Source organism: Podarcis gaigeae (assembly GCF_964106915.1).
Source record: "Podarcis gaigeae genome assembly, chromosome: 13".
Lineage (NCBI taxonomy): Eukaryota > Metazoa > Chordata > Lepidosauria > Squamata > Lacertidae > Podarcis > Podarcis gaigeae.
This window is the reverse complement of record NC_139689.1, coordinates 52459507-52482405: the sequence shown is the minus strand read 5'-3', so window position 1 is coordinate 52482405 and position 22899 is coordinate 52459507. Positions and strand designations below refer to the sequence as shown.

The window sequence follows — 22899 nt, the reverse complement described above, 5'->3', positions numbered from 1 at the left end:
TGGAGGGAAAAAAGTACTACAAGATAGTTGGCAAATAAATGAATTTCCTTATCCTGCATGTCCTAAATTCAAAATTGATTGGAGGAATTATGACAATTAAACATATGAACACAAATAGCTATGTGGATTCTAACCCACATACTTGAGAGTAAACCCCACGTAATTCAATAGGGCTGACACTGGGTAGCCCTATTGGCTAGGTCTGTGCTTTATGAGAATCTAGGGACAAGGATTTGGGGAAGGTACAATTTGCACCATAAGGCATTCCATAAAGCTGGCCAGCACTCTGAGGTGTGTGTCAATCACCCCACCCCACTCTGGCCACCAGAGCAGTCTTCTGATGAATGGGGGGGGGAATCCTCCTCCTCAGCTGATTTGCTGTTGTGTACCACTTTGGGGCTGAGATGCAGCCCCTGGAAGGTTGCAAATGGTGAATGCAGCTCCCAAGCCACTCCTGACCTAGATAGTCAGGCTGAATTATTGTTTCCACATATTTATTATTTGTTTGTTTGTTTGTTTATTATTTGTTTGTTTCCCCTGATGGGACTCAAGTCAGCTTATAGATAAAGGTAAGAATCACGGGTGGCGCTGTGGTGTAAACCACAGAGCCTAGGGCTTGCCGATAAGAAGGTTGGCAGTTCGAATCCCCACGACGGGGTGAGCTCCCGTTGCTCGGTCCCTGCTTCTGCCAACCTAGCAGTTTGAAAGCACACCAGTGCAAGTAGATAAATAGGTACCGCTCCGGCGGGAAGGTAAATGGCGTTTCTGTGCGCTGTTCTGGTTTTGCCAAAAGCGGCTTAGTCATGCTGGCCACATGACCCAGGAAAACTACCTGCGGACAAACTTTGGCTCCCTCAGCCAGTAAAGCGAGATGAGCGTCGCAACCCCAGAGTCGTTCGCAACTGGACTTAACTGTCAGGGGTCCTTTACCTTTACCTTTAAGAATCTCTACAGACATAGACAAATCAATAATTAAAATACAATTAAACATCAATGGATTATATATGTATATGTATATGTATAATGTATATGTATATGTTTAAAACATAAAAATAAATTGCAATGAAACCAGCACAGTCAGCTTCCAAATGCCTATTGAAACAGAGAGCTTACCTTTGATACCTGGTAGTCTGCTTGATCCCTTAATATTATGCAAATACAGAGGGCGTATCTCTCCCCCCCTCTCTCTCTCATTATTACTCATTTTAGCAGGCTGTCAAATCATTAAGGGTTGTTGCTTTTTAAACCTACTAACTGTGCTGCTGACTAATTTTGATGCATTATATTTTTTATGGGCGTAGTGTTATGTTTGTGAAAAGAGGACTGCCAAAGAGCATTTCCTAATGGGTACTGAAAGGTAAAAAGTGCTTGATTAAACGAGTATTAATAGTTTTTGATGGCTGGGGTCTACTAGTTACTCCACACACCATTCCTATTGGGGTGGAGCTGGAGGGAACCAGCTAGCAATTTGAATGCAGCCAGGAAAGGAGGTGGGGGGGGTCTGAGTTTTGTAGCAAGCTGCAACCAAAATATTCAAGGGACTTGTTTTGTATACTTTTTGCTGGGGGGGGGAGGGGAGCTCTGATACTGCTGTATAGAATAGTGTTATCCATCGGGGGGGGGGGGTATGCCTGCTCCAGCTTCACCATGACCCATCTGTAAATTAAAAACAAACAGATTTTACTAGAACTGCAACAAACCATTGTGGTTCGAGGACCCGATCCCCGCAATGTGGAAAGAATACACAAGGACACGTGATATAAGGTTAATGGGCAAGGAAAGGCCACAACTTTATTGATTACAGCAGTGAAAAGGTATTGGCTTAGGCATTGGATTTCTGAAAGAAGTGGGTTTATTCACCAGAAGGTGGAGCCTGTTGAAGCTAATCCAACTATAGGCTCTCCCCCTGATGTCACCGAGGGTCATGCCATGGCCTCCCGCCAAGCAGGCATCGGACAGAATACACGACCGCCAGATTCCTTTAACGGAATACCCAAAAATTGAAGGCATAGGCGATGGCCACACCTAGCCCTTCGACACACCACAACACATTATTCCAATGCCTAACCTACCCACCAATACCACAAAAGTTGTGATGATTGCTACGAGGTAGGCGAAAAAACTAAAAAGCCTAATGCCAAATGGAAAAACTCCTACCAGGCCCCCTAGACAACCAGGGTGACCAACCTAAGGTCCATAGCAAGGCCAATGACCTAAGCCCTAACTCAAAGGGAGTGGAGGGTGGGTGACTCGCGACGAGACGACGAAGAATGAGGCCGGGGAGAGGCTGGCGCCGCAGCAAAAGGCTGCTAAACACCCCCCCCCCAGGCAACTGGTTGGATGCTTGCCGAGGGGCGTGGGCGCCAGCCAGGTAATGTAGGCAGGGGGCTAACGCTCCCGCCCACAACCACTCCCCTCTCTTGCAGGGAGGAGAGTCTCTATAAGACTCCAGTACTTCCCTCACAGGGAAATATCCCTTGTAATGGATACTCCCAAGACTTCCCATAGAAGTGTTGGAGACTGTTTTTCTTTAAGCTGCGGGGCCACATTCCCTTATACAGTAGTACCTCAGGTTAAGTACTTAATTCGTTCCGGAGGTCCGTTCTTAACCTGAAACTGTTCTTAACCTGAAGTACCACTTTAGCTAATGGGGCCTCCCGCTGCTGCCGTGCAATTTCTGTTCTCATCCTGAAGCAAAGTTCTTAACCCGAGGTACTATTTCAGGGTTGGCGGAGTCTGTAACCTGAAGCGTCTGTAACCCGAGGTACCACTGTGGTGGGCAGGACCAGAGACAAAAGTGGGTGGAGTCAAGCAGGTGGATCTCACCTTTGTTCTGTAGGATGCATTCCAGCCACAAAGTCACATGTGGGCACATCTCTCAAGCAAGAGGCATCATTCCACTTCAAGGACCAATTCCAGCCACGCTGAAGCATCTGAGATGGTGTCAGAGCAGGCCCAGTGAAGGGGGTGGCCTCTGGGGAATCCTCAGGGACAAATAGGAAGGATCACGGGGGATGGAAGAACTGCAGTTATTTCCTGCTAGAAGCTTTATTCTGCTGGTGGAAGTACTGACTTAGCTGTTCAGGATCAAATCAGCTGCAAACAGCTGCTAACTATCAGTGGGTTTCCTTTTGCCTTCCTTTCCTGCCCTAGCAGCCTGATCCTCTTGCTGACACTGATCAGAAGATGTCTGTCAGAAGCAATAAACATAGTTTCTCAACCCTTCCTGAGCCGTGCAGAATGACGCTGAAGTAAAGACCTATTGTTGACTGATTTCTAAGGCTCACTGGGCTGCATTATGTTGTTTAGGAATTAATTTATAGGTTTATATATCGCACCAAAATAAAGTATGTAGGCAGTGAAGATTGCACATCCTGCCAGGTACGTAGTAATCACAACAAATGTTGTTAAAATGAGCTGCTTTGTAGCAAACTACAGTGCAATGTATGCTTACAAAAGCAAGTTTTACCTCACTCAGTGCTAGCTAGGCTGGTCAGGCTCCTGTACTTTTTACATAAAAAAGAAATATATAGTTAGCCACAGCTAGGAACGGGGGAGAGAGGATTTGATTCTGCTTGCATTTAAAGGCAAGCCTAACTAATCCACACTTTGCAAAACAATATACAATCCAAAACCCAAACTTCCCCAAATTTTGCAGTGCAGTCTCCAGCCAAGTAATGTGTACAAAAATGCAGATATTAGTTGGGAGGGGGCAGAATAGAATTTATTTATTATGTAAGGGGAAATTGCTTTGCAAAGATGTGATGTGTATGCAAAATTGCATGCAACCATGTATATTAGGAGAAATTCAGACTAGAGTCTTGAGTGGTGTCCAGAGCACTTTCTAGTCCTGTTACACTAGATAAGTTTCCGTTAGTATGGCTTGAAGACGTACCGTATTTTTTGCTCTATAAGACTCACTTTTTCCCTCCTAAAAAGTAAGGGGAAATGTGTGTGCGTTTTATGGAGTGAATGCAGGCTGCGCAGCTATCCCAGAAGCCAGAACAGCAAGAGGGATCGCTGCTTTCACTGCGCAGCAATCCCTCTTGCTGCTCTGGCTTCTGAGATTCAGAATATATTTTTTTCTTGTTTTCCTCCTCCAAAAACTAGGTGCGTCTTCTGATCTGGTGCGTCTTACAGAGCGAAAAATACGGTAGATAGTGTGCTGGGATCAGTCAGGGTGACCACTTGCACTCTAGACCCTGGACCCTCTTGGCTGATAAAAACTAGCAGGCAGAGGGCAGCTGGCTGGCCCAGGGAGGTGGTTAATGCCAATCTTCCCTTCTAGGGCAAGGTTCTTGAGCAGCCCAACCCAGGTTTGGAGGGACTTGCCTCCGATACACACAGGTGTGCCAGAGGCAACCCAGTGCAACCTAGAGATTCACACTGTTGCAGCAGAAGTTCTGAGGAAAGAGAAGCCTTCAGACTCGCTCTTCCTTCCACAGCTCTTTTGTCTACTTCTTCCCCTCCTGATACATCTGGGGTCTGACTTGCGCCAAGCAGAATGTGGAGGGCTGTGAACAGATGCCCCAGGAAAGAACAGGGGAGCGAAGCCACAGCTACATACTTCGTCTCTGCTTTCTCATGTGTTTTAAAGCTACAAAGTGAATTGTAATGTCACCCCTAGTCAAGGTAACCCATATGCAGCATAGTTCTACGTATCCATCGATTATGTCCCACAACTAGAGACAAGTGCCACATTCTGCCACATCATATGGTGCAAGAAGTCTGCCCACTGATGCCATTTGGCCCAGGGAAACCTGCAGTTTTATTCCTGCCTGTTTAGACATGAGTGACAGTATTATACCAAAGAAGAGATGTTATGGGCAGGCGCACTTGTGCTGATGTTATTATTTAATATTTGACCTTATCTGATAGTTGACATGCAGTGGGAGATGCTATTTGATTGATTGATTGATTGATTGATTGATTGATTGATTGTGCAATACTTTTTTGGTTTTTAGGGACTTTTTATAAAGTACCTCATAAACGTAATAAATAAATGAAAGCTACTACAATCAAATGCCGATTTTTGAGATAAAATTTAAAATTCTTTGTTTGAATTTCAAATGTGAAATTGCACATTGAATGGCAACATTTGAAACTTTCTAATACTGGCAAAGTTCCTATATTTGTTCAGTTCTACCTGGGAATTTCTTTTATCGGTGCAAAATGGTTTCATCTGTAAAATAAGGATGCCAAAGGCACAGGCTGCCTGAGGGGCATCTGCTATAACTAGAAGTCAGAGAGCCACTCACTCTTGGAAGAGGTGCAGCCTTGCTACTCTGGGGAATGGTTGATTTCTCTTATCAATGAACTTAAAAATCACTTTGTGAGCTGGAAAGCAGACTGTGGTTAAAGATTAATGTAATACACATTAATTGGTCATTGGACTCAAGGCTTTTTAAAAGTAGTGTTTAGATTGGAGATCAGCTTAGTAGCATTCAGGCATTCTTGATCTTTACCATTTTTTATTATTTGGAAACAAAATATAAGTTGAGGGGAAAAAAATTCTAATGATGAGGCTGAGTCACCCACTGTCCTTAAACAAACCAGCCTACTGAAATGGAGGTTCTTTATCTCCTCAGGAGGGTCCACAGGTAACATCTGCTGACGGACCACACGCCTCTAGATATAAAGGTGTCTAGATCTTAATGGCTTGCATTATGTTGCAGGTAATCTGAACCAAACTGGTTGCCAAAAATGAGGAAGCTAAAGACCAAAACACCACTCCAATATTTTAGTGTCAGTAGATGGCAGTAAAATCCTTAGCACTCCCTCCCAACTGTAGTCCAGTAGCTTAACTTGAAATGGTTTGCAAAACAAACCAAACCTGACTTATTTTATTCACACAAGCAATATCTTAATCATGAAAAAACCAGACAATTATAATTACAGGAACATTTCTAAAAATCGGAGACTTCAAAGATGGCCTCCATTCTAATGCAACCTGAACTTTGGTAAAGGTAAAGGTAAAGGTACCCCTGCCCGTACGGGCCAGTCTTGACAGACTCTGGGGTTGTGCGCCCATCTCACTCAAGAGGCCAGGGGCCAGCGCTGTCCGGAGACACTTCCGGGTCACGTGGCCAGCGTGACATCGCTGCTCTGGCGAGCCAGAGCCGCACACGGAAACGCCGTTTACCTTCCCGCTGGTAAGCGGTCCCTATTTATCTACTTGCACCCGGAGGTGCTTTCGAACTGCTAGGTTGGCAGGCGCTGGGACCGAGCAGCGGGAGCGCACCCCGCCGCAGGGATTCGAACCGCCTGTCCTTTCGATCGGCAAGTCCTAGGCGCTGAGGCTTTAACCCACAGCGCCACCTTGGTAAACTCATGTAAAAACAATTCTGCACATCAGCAAAATGCATCTTCTCTTGCTTACTACATTTGCTCAAAGCTTCAGTCTGTGGAATCCCCTATGGGACTGCACAAGCCGTCTTCATAAACCAGTGTTCTAGATGGGACTTATTCAAAGGACCTTCTGATAGAACAAATGTTATGTCTTACAATCCCATGACCCCATTTGAAAACTTGTCTTGCTATGGAACCTCTTACAACCATTGAGCTCTCCAAGACCCACATGGCCTGGCCTGACCCAGACTATGCATAAAATAACACCTCTTGCCAAGATTTCAGTCAGATTTCTACTAATAACTGGTACGAGTGCCACGGGCAGGACCTTTATCTAACTAGACTCAAAAATTTGCATGCAAATAAGCTACGTCAACCCTAATCAATGTCTGTGGTAGAAAACACTTAACTAATTGTACCGGAAAACCTGAAAAAAGTGTACAATCAAGGTACAATGTCTAGGTGGCTTTCACACAAAGATGGGTGTTTTTTAATGTATTTGATGGCTGAATCAGGACTACAGGAAGCCCTTGAACTGGTTAATGCTTCCAGTAGCATTGCACATATATTGTCATGACCATAAAGTAAGTGGGAAGAGGTCATTTCCTTGGCAGATGCTGCTTCAGATGCTGTTTTTACAAAGGCAACAACAGCAAGACAGACCTTGGGAGAGGATAGCTGTGTTGCAGGTGCAGGTTCAAGCAGTGAAACCAGTGGCTTCAGTGAAGAATCCACCTTAGAACTATAGATAATGAGATGAAACAGCTTTATGGTATTAATATGGTGTCAAGTGGCATAAGCAGGGGCTATCCTTCACAGATGCACTGTTCAGATCTCAGCAAAGAATTGATACCACAAAGAAGTCTATGACTCATCCTCATACAGTTCGTCTGTGGCTGCTGTACATGGAAATGGTTGCTATTTTATGGAAATTCCTTATAGGTGAATCAACAGGAAGTTGGCATTGTGACGCTTTTAAGGCCACAACATCTTAGCCCCATTTCATGTCAGAGAAAGGGGCTTAAAGCCCCTTTGGGTCCCTGTCCTTGGATCTAAGAGCCACAACTCATCATGGGTGAGAGATGAAGATGGCCTAACTCTTCTTGTAATGTTCCTTCGTTGCTATTTCTTTCTGCTTCTTTGCCTCCCATTAAATGTTCCTCTGTTCATCCTTCCCCCTTTCTTAGCATTCTCTGCTTCTTCTAAGTCAGAAATGGCCCTCCCACACCTCTCTTTTCATTTGTGTCCTCCTTCAGGGCACCTGGCCTTAATTCCAGGCAGGTGGCGAGGGCAGGGAGCCAGGCTGTCTTGGGATCTCTCCAGCAATCCTGACAGGTGTCTTCACTCGCAGTCTGTGCTAGGCATGGCCTTATACTCTGAAGCAACTAATGATGGCCTGTATTCAGATTCGGTCTACATCTATAGGCAGCAGATCTTGTTCATGAGAAGCAACAGCCAGATAATCACATGCTGTTTTCACCTGGCCATTGCATTCACCAGACAGCTCAGTGTTTAGCAAGGCTCTCTTCAGTTCTCTCAACTCAACATGTTTTTATGAGGAATCTGAAGAGCACTACTGGAGGTTTTACACCTGGGTAAGCTCCTAGCAGTGCCAACCTGTGCAGAAAGAAACAGAAGTTACAGCACCGAACAAGTATAGCGCCACTTCCAGGCAGGAAGTAGATGGTGTAGCCACTCATATTATCTGTGATTGTCTCCAGGATAGAAACTCATTCAGCAATTACCCATCTCTATGAAACAGCAAATGGAGTGGTTTTTAGGTCAACAGTTACATTGTAAAGATGTTGGGAAGAATATTTTGAGGTCAATAGCTGGGGGGAAAGTATTTCACAATACACATTCAAGAGAGGAAATCAAGTTGCAGCTGTTACACTGTAACACTTACCCTAACTAATGCTGTGGAAGTAGGATCTGACACCATACATACACACCTACAGTTACTTCTTCAACGTTTGGTTTTGGGAGCAAAGAGTATAAGTGAAGATATATCACGAAACTTCTAATATCAGTTGTGTCAGAAACCATCATTACTTCTGGACTCCTGAGAAAGGCAAGTGATCCCGTCCTTGTTGAAGCTCTGTGGGCCATAATGGGCAGTGAAATTAGAGGAGAGTCCATCAAGTTTTCCTTGTTGTGGAAGTTTAGATGGTGGTCCACTTCTTAAGGACCGAATAAAATGTAGCCCCTCTGTGCAAAGGGAATTTGTGACGTGTGTGAATTATCTTTTTCGGAAGTACCTCTGAGATGGTCGCAAGGTGTTGGTATGCAAGTGAGCTTCACAGGTAGCAAAGCTGTTCAAAGAAAGGAGGAGCATTTCCTTGCTAACAAGACCAACAACCAGGAGCTCATGGATAAACTAGGTACAAAATTGATGGGCAGTGTTTGGACAGACAATGAAATGGTTTATGAGCAGAAAACTAGGGACGGGTAATTTCAGAAAACTGACCTGTTAAAGCAGTCGTGGCCCCAGCCCTCCGGGGCTTGTTAGTGCATGTAGGTGCAAGTCTCAGAACAGCTGCAAGAACGGCCAGGGCAGCTGCAGAAAACAACAGGATCAGAGTGTCGAGTGGCCTGGTGTCAGCTATTGCAATTCCCCTGCTTTTTCTCACAGAAACCTCACCGACGAGGCATAACACAAATGAAATGTATTTGGATGCTGTATTGTATTTTGTGATATTTGTGATTTGATGGCAAATGTACACCAGTACATGTATCCTAGGTCTCTAAAATTACTGAAGGTGGAGAGTAACAGATGCATTTTGCTGATGTAGATAATATAGTGTGCATTTGCCAAAGTTCCGTGCTAGATGGCATTAGAATGACAGCCATCCATGCAATTTTGGGGATGTTCCTCTAATTATAACTTTGATTGTTGACATGTTCAATACACTGTCCATATGCATTAAATGACAGATTTATTTTTTCCCTTTGCAATAAAGTTGACATTGGGCCCCAATTTTCAGTAGATATATTGGATTACAGAGAGAAGTTGCAAGAGAACTCTGGTGCCTGTAAGGACTGATTGATCAGACAAGGTTTCCTCACTTCTGCCTTGCTAAGAAAGCAGCAGGCAACAATCTGAAGAACAGTCGCTCCGTACAGCTGGTTTTATGCTCCTTAGGAAAGCCTTCCAGCGCCAATGTGTCTGTAAATTCAACATGACAGGAAATTTCTCTGTAGAAAAACATAGCCATTCCCACAGTGGAGGCCCTGTAGTGTTCGGCTTGTAGTACTGTCAAAAACACTCCTATCAGAGAACCATGAAAGAGGAAGAGAGTTCTGGTGCTGAAAAGTGCTAGGCTAAAACTTGGGAGGCCTTGCTGGTCTTGTCGCAGGTGAATCTCACCTTATAAAAACTCCCGGGGCTGATGGCGAAGGAAAGTGGGCTGACAAATGACGGCTAATGACTGTGTTTGACTTCAGTTTTAAATGTATTCATAACAGCCATTCAGGACTAGTACTTCCCATATGCCTGTGTTACACCTGAAGAGTTTGAGAAAGCACCATCTGTGGCGTCAGCACTGCTCTGGCCACATTCGTGCACCCAAGCCATTCCTTGAAAGAGCAGTTATCAAGTGGTGGATGTGAAGAAAGGGAACCACCACACAGACTTCCAAGGAACTGAACCATGCCATGGCTGCTATTCCACACACAAAACCCTGTGAATGCCACTCCGTCCCTTTAGCAGGGGTGAAGTTGCCACCATACCACCCCACCCCCAACATTTCTCCAGTGAAAATAGGGACACCCCACACACCCTTTCTTCGGAGAGGACACAAGCTTGCTGCTCCCAGACTTTGGAACTCCCTTCCTGCATTGTGTTTCTGCGTTGTAAATTGCCCTGTGATCATCAGATGAAGGGCAGTATAGAAATTTAATAAATACATAAAATAATAATTCAACCCACCCTGCCAATTCTGTCCCAGCAGAGCCCCACACATTGGATTTGCCAGGGACCTGCATAGGCCAGACTATCCTAATTGTGTCCCAATTGTGTTTTTGTATTATTCCAAACCTAGCCTCCCCCCCCCCCCCTTCAGAATCAAGGAGAGTCAGGCTGGAGATCTTTTGCTTCTTTATATATCCCCCCCCCCCTTCTCTCCAAGCCTCTCAAGGTAGCATTCGTGGTTTTCCATTTCCCCATGTCATCTTCAAAACCAGCCTGTGAGGTAGGCTAGGCCGAGAGACAGTGACTTGCTCAAAGTCTCATGTTGAGCTTCATGGCTGAGTGGTAATTTTAGCCCTGCTCTCCCAGAGCGTAGAGCTTAGAAAATATCTCACCACTTTATTCCATACTCTAGAAAGACCTTAAAGTGAATGAGCTGGAGGAGGGAAACAAACTTTCCCCATAGGTTTGGAAGTTTATGGAGCCACTGATTAACAGTTATGTTTGGCACCTTTTCATTGTCCCCTCCTCCACCCAGTGCCTTTTTTCTGGGGGGACACATACCCCTAAACATTTTGTAAATCTAAGTTTGGTCTCATTGAGGGGCAGTATTTCAGCATGAGAAGGAAAATGAGAGTACCCCTAAACATTTTTAGGGGGGGGGGAGCAATGGCTCCACCTATGCAATCTCCTAGTTGCCCTACCAGCTGCAACTCACAACTTCCTATGTAATAGGCACTGAACCATATTTTAAACACTAAACACACACAATCCTGTTCTTTCCTCCCTTCACCTTCTCTGCTGTGGCCCCAAGGAGGCATCTAATTCCCTTTTCAACTAATCACTGTTTCTCATTTTTTTCTGAACTAGGACAAACAATGGTTAGTTTAAACTACATTTTATCCCACAAGCCATGGCTTCATCTTGGCTTGTTTGGAATTGAAAGTTGGAAATGGAATCAGATTCTTCCAGTCTCCTCAGTCATGCCAGAGGAGAACGGAGGGGTAGGAACTGTTCACACAACACAGAATTATAGTGAGGTCATTATGCAACATGCCATGTGAAATTCCACCCTCACACACAGTTCAATATTTGGAGTAAAAAGAAATCTGCATCCAGGACCCCACAAAAAACCCATTACATTAATGTTAATGTACAGAGGTGGTTCTTAACTGTGTTTCTCCCAACAGCATATAAATTCTTCAGAGATCCTTGGTATGGTAACTTGGGTTTAAATTTCACTCACTGTGCTTCAGTCATAAGGAAATTTCCTGTGTTTCTGAGAGAAAGAGTTAAAATCAGGAACCAGCTCTGTAAAATTTGAAGCTCACATGCTCTGCCCCTCAACCCTGCCTTTACTCGTTGCTTTTAGATAATCAGTATGTTTTGTTGAATAACCAGCATACTTTCTAACATAGCTGGAAAGAATTTCATAATAGAGTTCATTCATTATTATTAAAAACACACACATAACAGCAAAGCTTGTTTTCTTACATCATTTCAATGAGCATTTCAGAATTAAATGACAATCATAAGACCGCCAGCCTACACACGAGGAAGTGGTTTCCTCAGGCTTGCCAGATTAAAGAGTGACATCACATTATCTTCGTCAGTACAGATTCCAGTTCTTCGATAACAGGCAAATATGGAAAATAGCTTCTTGTGTCATCATGTCAGGTTCTGCTTTCCACTCTTTCATTTTTATTTTTTTAAACGTACTTACACTAATCGCAAAACCTGACCTCCCTGGAAATACTGCAATGAGCAACCTCCCAGGCCAAAGCTTGGGATATGAAACAAATGGTAGAAATGTTCTCAGTTCTCAGTGCTGGCTTCTGCTGCAGCTGGAAGGGGAAAAAATGAGTTGTGGGTTTCCCCTTTCTAGGGTTGTTGGTTTTTTTAAAAAAAGTTGTTTTTCCGATTCCTGTCAGACACTCCCACCCCCACACACATATACACACAAAAGCCAAATGAACACAAATCGTGCTTTGCTCTTTTTGTATCAGTGGCTGCTTTCTCAATGGAGGTCAGTAGTTCTTGCCTACTGTAAGGTTGTTTTCTGCTGCTCCAGAGAAGCGGACATGGAGCAATGGATCCAAACTACAAGAAAGAAGATTCCACCTAAACATTAGGAAGAACTTCCTGACAGTAAGAGCTGTTCGACAGTGGAATTTGCTGCCAAGGAGTGTGGTGGAGTCTCCTTCTTTGGAGGTCTTTAAGCAGAGGCTTGACAACCATATGTCAGGAGTGCTCTGATGGTGTTTCCTGCTTGGCAGGGGGTTGGACTCGATGGCCCTTGTGGTCTCTTCCAACTCTATAATTCTATGATTCTAACTAACAGAACAATCCACTATGAAATCTTAACTCACTGATATAGGAGTCAACTCCTAGGGGCCAAGGTCCCTTTGCCCCCCCCCCCCAACAAAACAAAAAAAATTTGAAGGGGCTGGGGGAGCCCCAAAGTTGATGTACATTGCCATTCAAATGGTGTGTGTAAACCATGTCATGTGATAGATTATGTGGGGGCAGGGCTTCCCTGGGTCCCCCAATATTTTATTCAAGTTGGCACCCTTGCTCACTGGCACTTACACCGTAGCAAGGACATTTGGCTCATCCTTTTCAGTGATTTGGATCCTGAACCAAACTGAGCCAATCCAGGTGGTTCAGGCTTTTGGCAAATCAGACTGAGAGACTCCTATAAAAATAAAGTAAACTTTACCCCCCAAAGTATATTGAGACTGCGCTGGATCAGCCCATCCAAAGTGATTTGGGGCTGTCTATTACTTCCCTTGATCTGGACAGTATACTTCTGTTGATGTAGCCTAGAATAGCACTAGCCTTTTTTTTTTTTTTTTTTTGCTATTGCATCACCTTGTTGACTCATGTTAATACTCCCGTATTAAGAGCTCAGATTTGTCTTGCTTGTTTCCCATACTCTGTGCATTGGCACAGAGATGGAGGCAGAGAAGTGAGCCTTCTTTACTGCCTCATTGCCATACACTAAACATGATGATATGGTTCCACTTGTGCTCAGTCAGGTTAAAGCACACTTTTTGCCACTTGTGGTGTACCCAACCCTTAGTTCCTGGGCATGTCAGTTGTGCAGGGCAGGTTCCACAGCACCAGACATTGTGCTCAGGGGTAACCATTTCAAGAGCCTGAAGGGTCTCACTGTTAAACGGTGAGATGGGGCTTCAAAGGGGTCATCCACTCTAGCTGCTGGGAAGAAAAAAACCAGGGCACTTAAGAATCCATTGGGTTCCACTGGTTTCTGGGTGCAGACTATCTGAATCATTCCACCACCCCTGGAGGGGAAGATCAGAGCTGTAAGTCCAAACTTCACCAGGATGGTAGGGTGTTATCCACCAGCACCCCCATCTTGAGAACACCCCTTCCTCTATCTGGAGCAAAGAGCAACTCTTGTGTCCCAGATCAATGAAGTACGCACAAATGTAGCAGGGATGTTAATCTTCAGTCGATTACATAATAGATGGTGAATATCTATCCTACGTGGCTCGAAGTATAAGTCTCTTAGCAACGACAAGGTCTGGTAGAGTCCTTTTTCATTCCCCAATAGTCAATTCCCATACAACAGGGATATAATTCAAAAGTACATGGACATCTGCAAACATCAAGAATTTCTCCAGTAGAAAATTAATATTGTTATAGCTTTGCGGTAACAGGTGGTGGTGTTCAGTCTGGATGACAGTCATAGAGCCTGTATATGTGAGGTTAGAATCTATGAGGGGAAACCTGATGAACCAGCCAAGCCACTTGCTTTGTTAAGGTAATGTCCTTGGTTGGCCAGTTCAGTACTGCCTTTTACTTGCCCCTAAAGGTTGCCATACAGACAAATGGGTGGGCCTTTCCTCACTTCTCCAGGTTGGATGCCATGTCATCTTAGGATAGAGAATAATAGGCCGAGGTCGGGGGAGGCAACCCGTGAGTTTGACTGGTGCTGGAAGCCGAGGACAGAGGGGCATGTCTTGCTCTGTGAGGTGATTTGGGGCCTTCCTGGAAACCAAATGCAGAGGCAAGTTCTGTGTTAATGCTTTGGGTCCCTCCATCCTATGTTCAGGTTGTATTTATGTGTAAATAAAACCATATATCACAATGACACCACAGTCTCCATTGACCTTCATTCCTAGGAAACCGAACACTGGGTCAACCCTCAGGACAGCAATACCTCAATAACCACATCTCCCCAGATGAACCAACCCAGACCCTGCGATCTTCACTGGAGGCCTTCTCCATGTGTCTCCTCCATGAGAGGTCTGGAGGGTGGCAACACGAGAACAGGGCCTTTTCTGCAGTGGTTCCCCACTTGTGGAATGCTCTCCCCAGGGAGGCTTGTTTGGCATCTTCCCAGTGGCATAGCATGGGGGGTGCAGGGGGTGCCGGCCGCACCAGGCGCAACATCTGGGGGTTAGGGTTAGGGGGCGCAAATCCACGGGTTAGGGGGTGCAAAATACTTGCCTTGCCCCGGGTGCTGACTGTTAGGAAATCTGCCATATCAGGAGAAACTGGCCACTCTCCAGGCACCCGGTATGATCTCCTGGTGACCTCCCTGTCTGCATTCCCCGGCAGATGCAGGCTAGGTCGCGATCGGCGATCCTCCTCCACGTGAGAAGAACACACCGCTCTTCCTCCCCTCCCAGGTAGGGGGAAAGAGAGAGACAGAAATGTATTTACATGCCTTTATTTCTGTCTTTGCAGCATTACAGAGAAAACACGTCTGCTCTCATCAGAGTCCATCAGAAGAGGGACAAAACTCCACTTCCTGTACTTCCTGTATAGGTCATATTACACTCTGAGCTAATTCCGGTGCTTTGCACTGAAAATAGACCCTCCCTCTGTTCCCACGGAACAGTTCCAACATTCCCATTATGTTTTGCTTCCAAGCCACCTGCTGCTCGCAGTCGCATTGCATCCATATTGTAACACTGACAACCCACGCTACGCCACTGCATCATCCTTATACATCTTTAGGTGCCAGGTGAAAACATTCCTCTTCAACCAGGCCTTCGGCGGATTAACAGTCAAACACTTTTTTATTGTGTCTGGGGGGTGGGGTATTGTGTTGTTGTTGTTTTGCTTTTGTTCCTGTTTTATTATTTATTTTGTGTTTTCCTTTTGTATTTTTATGCTGCGAACCACCCTGTGACCTTTGGATGAAGGGTGGTATACAAATATAATTAATCACAGGCATCCCTGGAGTCTCTCACTGCTCGGAAAGTGGGGTACGTGCAACAATATGGACAACTTCCAACCAAAAAGATGCTATCACTCGACAAGCCCACATCATGGGCCCCAGCATTACACCTCCAGCATCTACCTGAATTAGAAAACAATAGCTTCTTGTAAGGATGCTGTGGAGTCCAGTGTACCCAAAATACTACTTTTTGCTGAATCAGCTTTAAATATTTTTTTACCATGATCAGCAGCATTCCTTGAGAAACCCATTTGCTGTTGTTCGCATTTTAAGCTTTCTGTGAAACGCTATGGAAGAAATAGGGGTTTTATTTGCAGGAACCTGACATCATAATTTATAGGACCCACTTACACATTTGCAATGGGCAGAATTTACCAGAGCATGACACAGTTGCTTTGTTGAAGATCATGTGATGGATCTTTCCTGAATATGACAGAAACTCTGCTTTCCCATTGGATCAAAAGATCACACTGCTGTGACAGACAGCTTGAATGTTTTGGTCTCAGACAATTGAGGAAGGCTGCTGGAGGGCCAAATGAAACCCAACATGACAGCTGCGTTAAGCAGCCTATGAGCATAAACGTTAATGCTGTTAGATATAAAAGAATTTCAAGAGCTTTTAAAATATATATTTCTGGTACTTGTTTAGTTTTGCTTCCTCTCTATCAACCATGGGTCTTTTATTAACCATTTATCTTAAATGTTAAGAACAAAAAACTTTTTATTGCAAAACTCCTTTATTTCACAGTGATAAGCAGAAATAGTACAGTACATCATTACACAACAACTCTCAAGTATTAAATGTCCTCTCTACCAAAACCTATGCTAGGCATTTTACTGAAACGTCTTCATTCTAGTAAATAATAACGGCATTAGCTGATATTAATAAGGTATGGTTGGAAATTATAACAAATTGTTATTAATCATAAATGCAAAACCAAGAAGATATGATTAATCCAGCTTGATTAACAGAGAGTACAAGGGTGTGATCTCAAGCATTGCACAAAGGGGCCAGCTATGGATTTGAGGGTGAGTCAGAGCAAGCGTTGATTCATCCCCCTTCAGAACGGCATTCCCTTTTTCAAATTGTCACTTTTTACTTCAGCAGAATGCATTCTGTTCAATTCTTTTCACTCTTTTCCCTGAGCCTTGGAGCGTTCACTGGCTCCCACAGCTTTCTCTGGAAGGCTACTTTAACATCTTATGCACAACGGAGACCCCACTGCAAAGTTATCAGTTTATTATTCCTCTCTTTGTTTCTGTCCAATGGGAGCTCACGCTTTTAAAGACTCAAAAAGGTAGTTTTTCCATGTGCCCTAGGAAAGACTGCATATGAGTCCAAGAATCCTTGGCCTACTATCCTGATGAAATATTTATCATACTAAAGGTTCCCCTGTGATATGATAATATATTGCAATGTTTTATTTCCTTGAGCATTATGCATTACGTAGTGCTCAGCCCATTGAAGTTTGGCTGATAGGGCCGTTTTGTACATTACCTTTTTAGATATATGTCTAATAGGCTTTGTGCATACTATGGAAAGATATAAAGTGTAAATGTGCAATAAATGTGTGTGTCATACAATAATGAGCAGGGCTACAGCTCCTGCTTTGAGTGCCCACGTTGTACCAATCCCAGGTTTGCCCCTGCATCTTGTGACAAATGGCCCTTAGATTTCACAGTGTCAAGTGTACCAAAATAAGGCGCTCTGTACCAATTTTGTGTGAAATTGCTAAGCTAAACCAAACTTTGCAAGCTGTCCCTAAAAGTGGCCTCCACGCCACATGCTTGAAGAGCAGTCTGTCGAACGCAGTTTTTGGGTTTGTTTTTAGCAACTTGGGAAACTACAAACCAAATTGCTTAATGTTAAGCGCACGTAAACATGGCCTCTTGCACACTGAGCATTTACTGTGGTGTTGCCATGCTTTTTTCACTTACTTTTGAAAAAGCAGCTCTACAATGTCATGAATGAAACACCCCCCTTCTCATTGTGTGTGTGTGTGTTGAGTTTTATGTTTAAGAGCTCCGAAAATACAACTTTTAAAATTATTGAAGGAATGGCTGTGCCATTTCTCCAGGTGCAGGTGACCTCTTGTGTTGCTACTCAGCTGACTCTGGCACACAGACTATTTCCAAGGCTGCTATAGCCATTTGTTTTCCCTCTCCTCTGAGGGAATCAGCCCTTCTCTTTTTAAATACCAGTGCCTTCATATCTGTTTCTTTCTCTTTTCTTCCTAAATTGCAGTGCCACAAGAGTTGGGGAAGGAATCATGATCAGGAGCACAGTGCGGGGGGGAGGGTATATCTGACCCTTATCACCCAGCAGGTCTGTGATACACACAGCCCCCACCCCCTGCGGCCACCCAGCATTTGGAGTTAGGGAAATGGGGACCGTCTGCTTGGTTACAGACAACTGGGAATGTGGACACAGTTTTCATTCCATTTTAAAGCAGAACAGCCACTATTTGTTGTTGTTTAGTCGTTTAGTCATGTCCGACTCTTCGTCACCCCATGGACCAGAGCACGCCAGGCACTTCTGTCTTCCACTGCCTCCTGCAGTTTGGTCAAACTCATGCTGGTAGCTTCGAGAACACTGTCCAACCATCTCGTCCTCTGTCATCCCCTTCTCCTTGTGCCCTCCATCTTTCCCAACATCAGGGTCTTTTCCAGGGAGTCTTCTCTTCTCATGAGGTAGCCAAAGTATTGGAGCCTCAGCTTCAGGGTCTGTCCTTCCAGTGAGCACTCAGGGCTGATTTCCTTCAGAATGGATCGGTTTGAACTTCTTGCAGTCCATGGGACTCTCAAGAATCTCCTCCAGCACCATAATTCAAAAGCATCAATTCTTCGGCGATCAGCCTTCTTTATGGTCCAGCTCTCACTTCCATACATCACTATTGGGAAAACCATAGCTTTTACTATATGGACCTTTGTTGGCAAGGTGATGTCTCTACTTTTTAAGATGCTGTCTAGGTTTGTCATTGCTTTTCTCCCAAGAACAGCCACTATTGGGTGCTGCTAAATAATCAACACCTGGAAGCATGCTCGGCACATGCATCTTGGGGGAGAGGCCTGACGTAACATTTACTCTAGTGTCAGGGGTGATACACAGATATATATTGCCCACAATTCCGCTGGCACTGCTATCACCATGTCTCTGTAGATAGAGATGGCAGTAGGAGCAAAGTTGTGGACAGTGCTGCGCTTTGGCCATGGTTAAGAGTTCTGCTTCTGCTGTTGAAGGATTTTAAACTGTTAAAAACCTCTTTTTGAGATGACAGTGACCCTAGAACCGCACACGTTACTCAAAGTCATTTGCAACCTTTTTGCAGAGACAATAGCAAACAAGGTGTGCCAAAGGCCGGGCTGACGTGGTATAAGGGAAGCTTTCTCGGTTGCCATGGCAGATACTTCAAGAGAAATGTTGACCCAGCGTGCGGCAGCTGTGAAAAGGGCAAATAACTTGCTAGGGATTCTTAGGGAAGGGGCTGGAAATAAAACTGCCTTTAACTTTACACAAATGCCTGACGTGTCCACACTTGGAATAACATGGGTCACCATCTTCCCACCTCAGAAAGGATATCACAGAGCTGGAAAAGGTGCAGTCAAAAGGATCAAGGAACCAGGAGGCAGACCCTACAAAGAAAGACGTCCAACATTTAAGAATGTTCAGTTCAGAAAAAAGAGCATCATACAGATGTTTGTGGAATTGTGCAAGGTGTGGAAGAAGTGGATAGTGATAAGTTTTTTCTTCTCCATTTCTCATGATGCCAGAGTGGAGGTCACCCAGTAAAACTGATTAAGAGCCAATTTTAGGACAGACAGAAGAAAATATACAGAACACCTAATTAATATATGGCACTCACTACCACACAGTAAAGGCTATTAGTCACAAGAGTTTAAAGAGGATTAGACAAACTCATGGATGAGGGGGATACCAATGGCTATTAATGGCCATGGCTAAATGCCACCCCCAGGATTAGAGGCAATATAGCACTGAATCGTAGCTGCCAGAGAATAGCAGTAGAAGTGACCTATTATCTTCAAGCTCCGACTGTCCACATTAGGTCACTTTCTGCTCCAAGACCACGTTCTTGCAATGGAAACCCTCAGCTCAGCAGATTGTTCCTTGACAATCAAGCCACATAGGTTTGAATGTGCACGCAAACATATCACTGTGTCTTGATACAGTCATATCGCTGAATGTGTTTCAATAGTCATGCCTTCTCAAGAGCTTTAAAAAGTTGATGCGGCCCCCACAGACACCGCTGTGCTGGCCAGCAGCACCCTACTCCCCCCATGAAAGGTCTCAGTAGATATCTCCTCAGAAATTCACAATGCACAATACAGTAGACTGCTCAGTTTGTACTGGCTCAGCCTCTCCTTCATTGAACACAGCACATTTCGTTGGCTGCCAGGACTGGACACACACACAGCCATCCATTCTGAACTAGTAGCTAGTGCACCTTTTCTTCATTGAGGGAGGGGGGCGGCATGCCCAAACCATTTTGTGGCCCTGTCATTTTGTGTCATTTTGCCACACCTCCATGGCGGCCACGGCACCTTCTCCAAATGTGCCTATTGGCTCAGAAAGATTGGCAACCCATGTTTTAAGACCTCACATCACAGCCAACCATTTGGCTCATTATTTCCAAAATACCATGGAAATTCCTGCGTAGATTCCTGCATGGCAGGGGGTTGGACTAGATGACCCCTGGGCCCCTCCCAACTCTAAGATTCCACAGCTCCACCATTTGTGCATTTGAATCATGCCTCTCCGTCCATGCACTTTCCCGGGCAGCCCCTGATAAACACTTGCCTGGTAAGATAAAATAAGACTTGTGGCAGCCTGCCTTTTTCTTTTCTTTCCGCTTTTGTGGAAATGGGGAATATGGTGAACAAAGCTTAGCAGGAGCAAGGTTATTTTGATTACATATTTCCCTGTTGAGCTTGTAACTATTATTACCTAAATCAGTGCCAGTTTGAGGCAACTATAGTGCACAGACACAAAAAAAGCATTCTAAACAGCCCACAAAGGGAAACTATGTTTAGTGAGGAAAGCGAGAAGAGAGTTGCTTTAGACTGGTATGAGTAATGTTAAGAAACAGCTGGGAAGGAATATTAGGTAATCACACACACAAGCTGGAAACTGGGAACATCAGGCTAACATACTAGTATAATTTTGTATCCCCTCCCCTTCCCACAGATATAGCAAGGCAGAGGCCATGATGTAGTCGGGTCTTCAGATTTAGAAGCTATTGGGGAAAGCAGCGTGACTCATCACTTTCTTTCGTAATTTTAACTCAGTCCTTCAACTGCAGTTCCTCCTAAAGACTGGAAGCAATGAGAAAGAATAAGAAGTGGAGACAGACACAATACGCTTAGTGTGTAGTAGCGTGAAGCCTGTTTGAAAGCTCAATGTACATTTTTGTGTTGCTTTGTCTGAGGCCTGCAACAACAACAACAACAACAACAGCAACAACTTTACATTCTTTCCATATTTCACAGAAAAGCAAAGCACAACAGTTCAACCTGCTCGGTTTTCCCCCTGCCAACTACAGATGGGCAGAGTAACCCTGGAATGTTAAATCATGTAAAATGTTGGCAGCAAGACAACAAATATGGTCATTTCCGAAAGGAAAGAAAGAGGCTGAATTCGCTGTCAGGATTTACTTGTAAACAAATTATGGGTCAGTATCTACCAGTGAGTACTCTCAGGCCAGTTGAATAGAAGACGCCCAGGTGTCCTGTTCATTTCGATGACATTTGTACAGGAGTACTTTCTGGGAGACGGTGCTCAGATGACATTGCAGGGGGTTGGGCTGGATGATCCTCAAAATCCCTTCCAACTCTACAATTCTATGGTACAGGCTTCCCCTTCCGTCAGCTGCGCAGCTCAACAAGGCCCCTCCGCCCCTTGTGAGCAGGAGGGGCAGTGGGGCTTGCTCCGCTGACGTGCAAGGACACGGCATCAGCTGCTGCACTACCCTGCATGTCAGCTGTTAGGCGGGGAGGCTGAGCAGACTCAACAAAGCCCCACTCCACCTCCAGCTCATGAGGAGACCCTCCCCAGAGCCTGAAGAGGACATCCTCTTTGGGCTCCAGGGAGGGTCTCCTCATGAGCCAGGATTCTACAGGGTGCCCCCCACTTCCGGGTTCCGCTTCCAGGTTCCTGGCACTGTCCGTGTGAGCAGTTGAGTGCAAAGAGGAAGCTGTCTGTACAGTATCTGCTGAGATTTCTGTTTCTCAGTTCATAACATGTGAGAATTGATGAACTTCATAATGAAGAGGTCTGCGGCGGTAAAAACAAAATGTACACACATTTAAAAAGGAAGGTACACAAAGGCCTTGTGTAACTTCCTAAAGCCTATGGACAGTTCCCAGGTATCATAGTAAAAGATTGGAGAGAGAGAGAGAGAGAGAGAGAGAGAGAGAGAGAGAGAGAATGAGAATATCATACCTCGGGTTGAAGTAGCTTCGGGATGAATATTTTCGGGTTGCACTCCGCGGCGACCCGGAAGTAACGGAGTGCGTTACTTCCGGGTTTCGCCGCTTGCACATGCGCATACGCTCAAAATGACATCACATGCATGCACGGAAGCAGAGACCCGCGCACACGCAGACGGAGGTTGCATTCGCTTCAGGATGCGATCGGGGATCTGGAACGGATCCCGTTCACATCCAGAGGTACCACGATATATCTTGTTCAAAATACAAATTCTGCTTTTTTCTGCTTCCTGATCTATATATACAATCTGTTAATAGGAAGAAGAAAATATTTTAAATCCGTTCTTAAGGAAACAAAAACATATGATGGGGGGGAATTGGGAATTTATTTGAAAATAGGGGTGGAGGGCATTCCTAGTAAGGATGATTCCTTCCACTGGCTATGAGGGGCAGGATCTTCAGAACTGTTCAGCTCCTGCCCTCCAGACTGACTGGCAAGAATGAAGACAATTCCTCAACCCCAAATCAATGTCTGCAGAACCTGGCTGCTAACCAGATGAAAACAACAACTTCAAACCAGAGAAATAGCAAAGAAGGAGACCTGGACAAAACAAAACTGGGCATACACCAGTATTCAAATAATGTGTGCAATATGTAAAACAGCAGCAGAAGTCCTACATCAGCAATCTCACTCCAGAAGGGGAAAACACAGAGAAAGGAGCGGTGCCCTCTGTCCCTATCTTCAAATAGAAATTCTTATTAAGTACAATTTCCATTTTTGCCAGATAGGGACAGAAGACATTCCTCCTAGATATACGTATATCAGAGGAGCCTCCTTCAGACCTGCTTGGGTTTCCTCTGCCTTTACTTACTGCAGCAGAAACCCTCTGGAGAAGCTTTCTGCCAAAGGCTCCATCGGCTGATGAAAGTAAATCTATTCAGCAGTGTTTTACAAAAGTGTGTGGCGAGGCCCAAGTGGATGCCCAGC

The 22899-nt window shown here is 44.7% G+C and overlaps 2 long non-coding RNA genes across 2 annotated transcripts in view; both read right to left on the bottom strand.

Annotated features, from left to right (window-relative positions):
* The window catches only part of LOC310830262, a 77372-nt gene that overhangs the window by 29026 nt on the left and 25447 nt on the right, over positions 1 to 22899 (bottom strand). The window contains exon 3 of the long non-coding RNA XR_014557509.1: positions 8816 to 8905. This is a non-coding gene — a long non-coding RNA (uncharacterized lncRNA). The remainder of the gene's footprint in view (positions 1 to 8815; positions 8906 to 22899) is intronic.
* On the bottom strand, positions 16186 to 20960 carry LOC310830314. Its single transcript, XR_014557575.1, has 2 exons — positions 18471 to 20960; positions 16186 to 17928 (listed from the first exon to the last, which is right to left on the bottom strand). It is a non-coding gene; the product is annotated as an uncharacterized lncRNA (long non-coding RNA).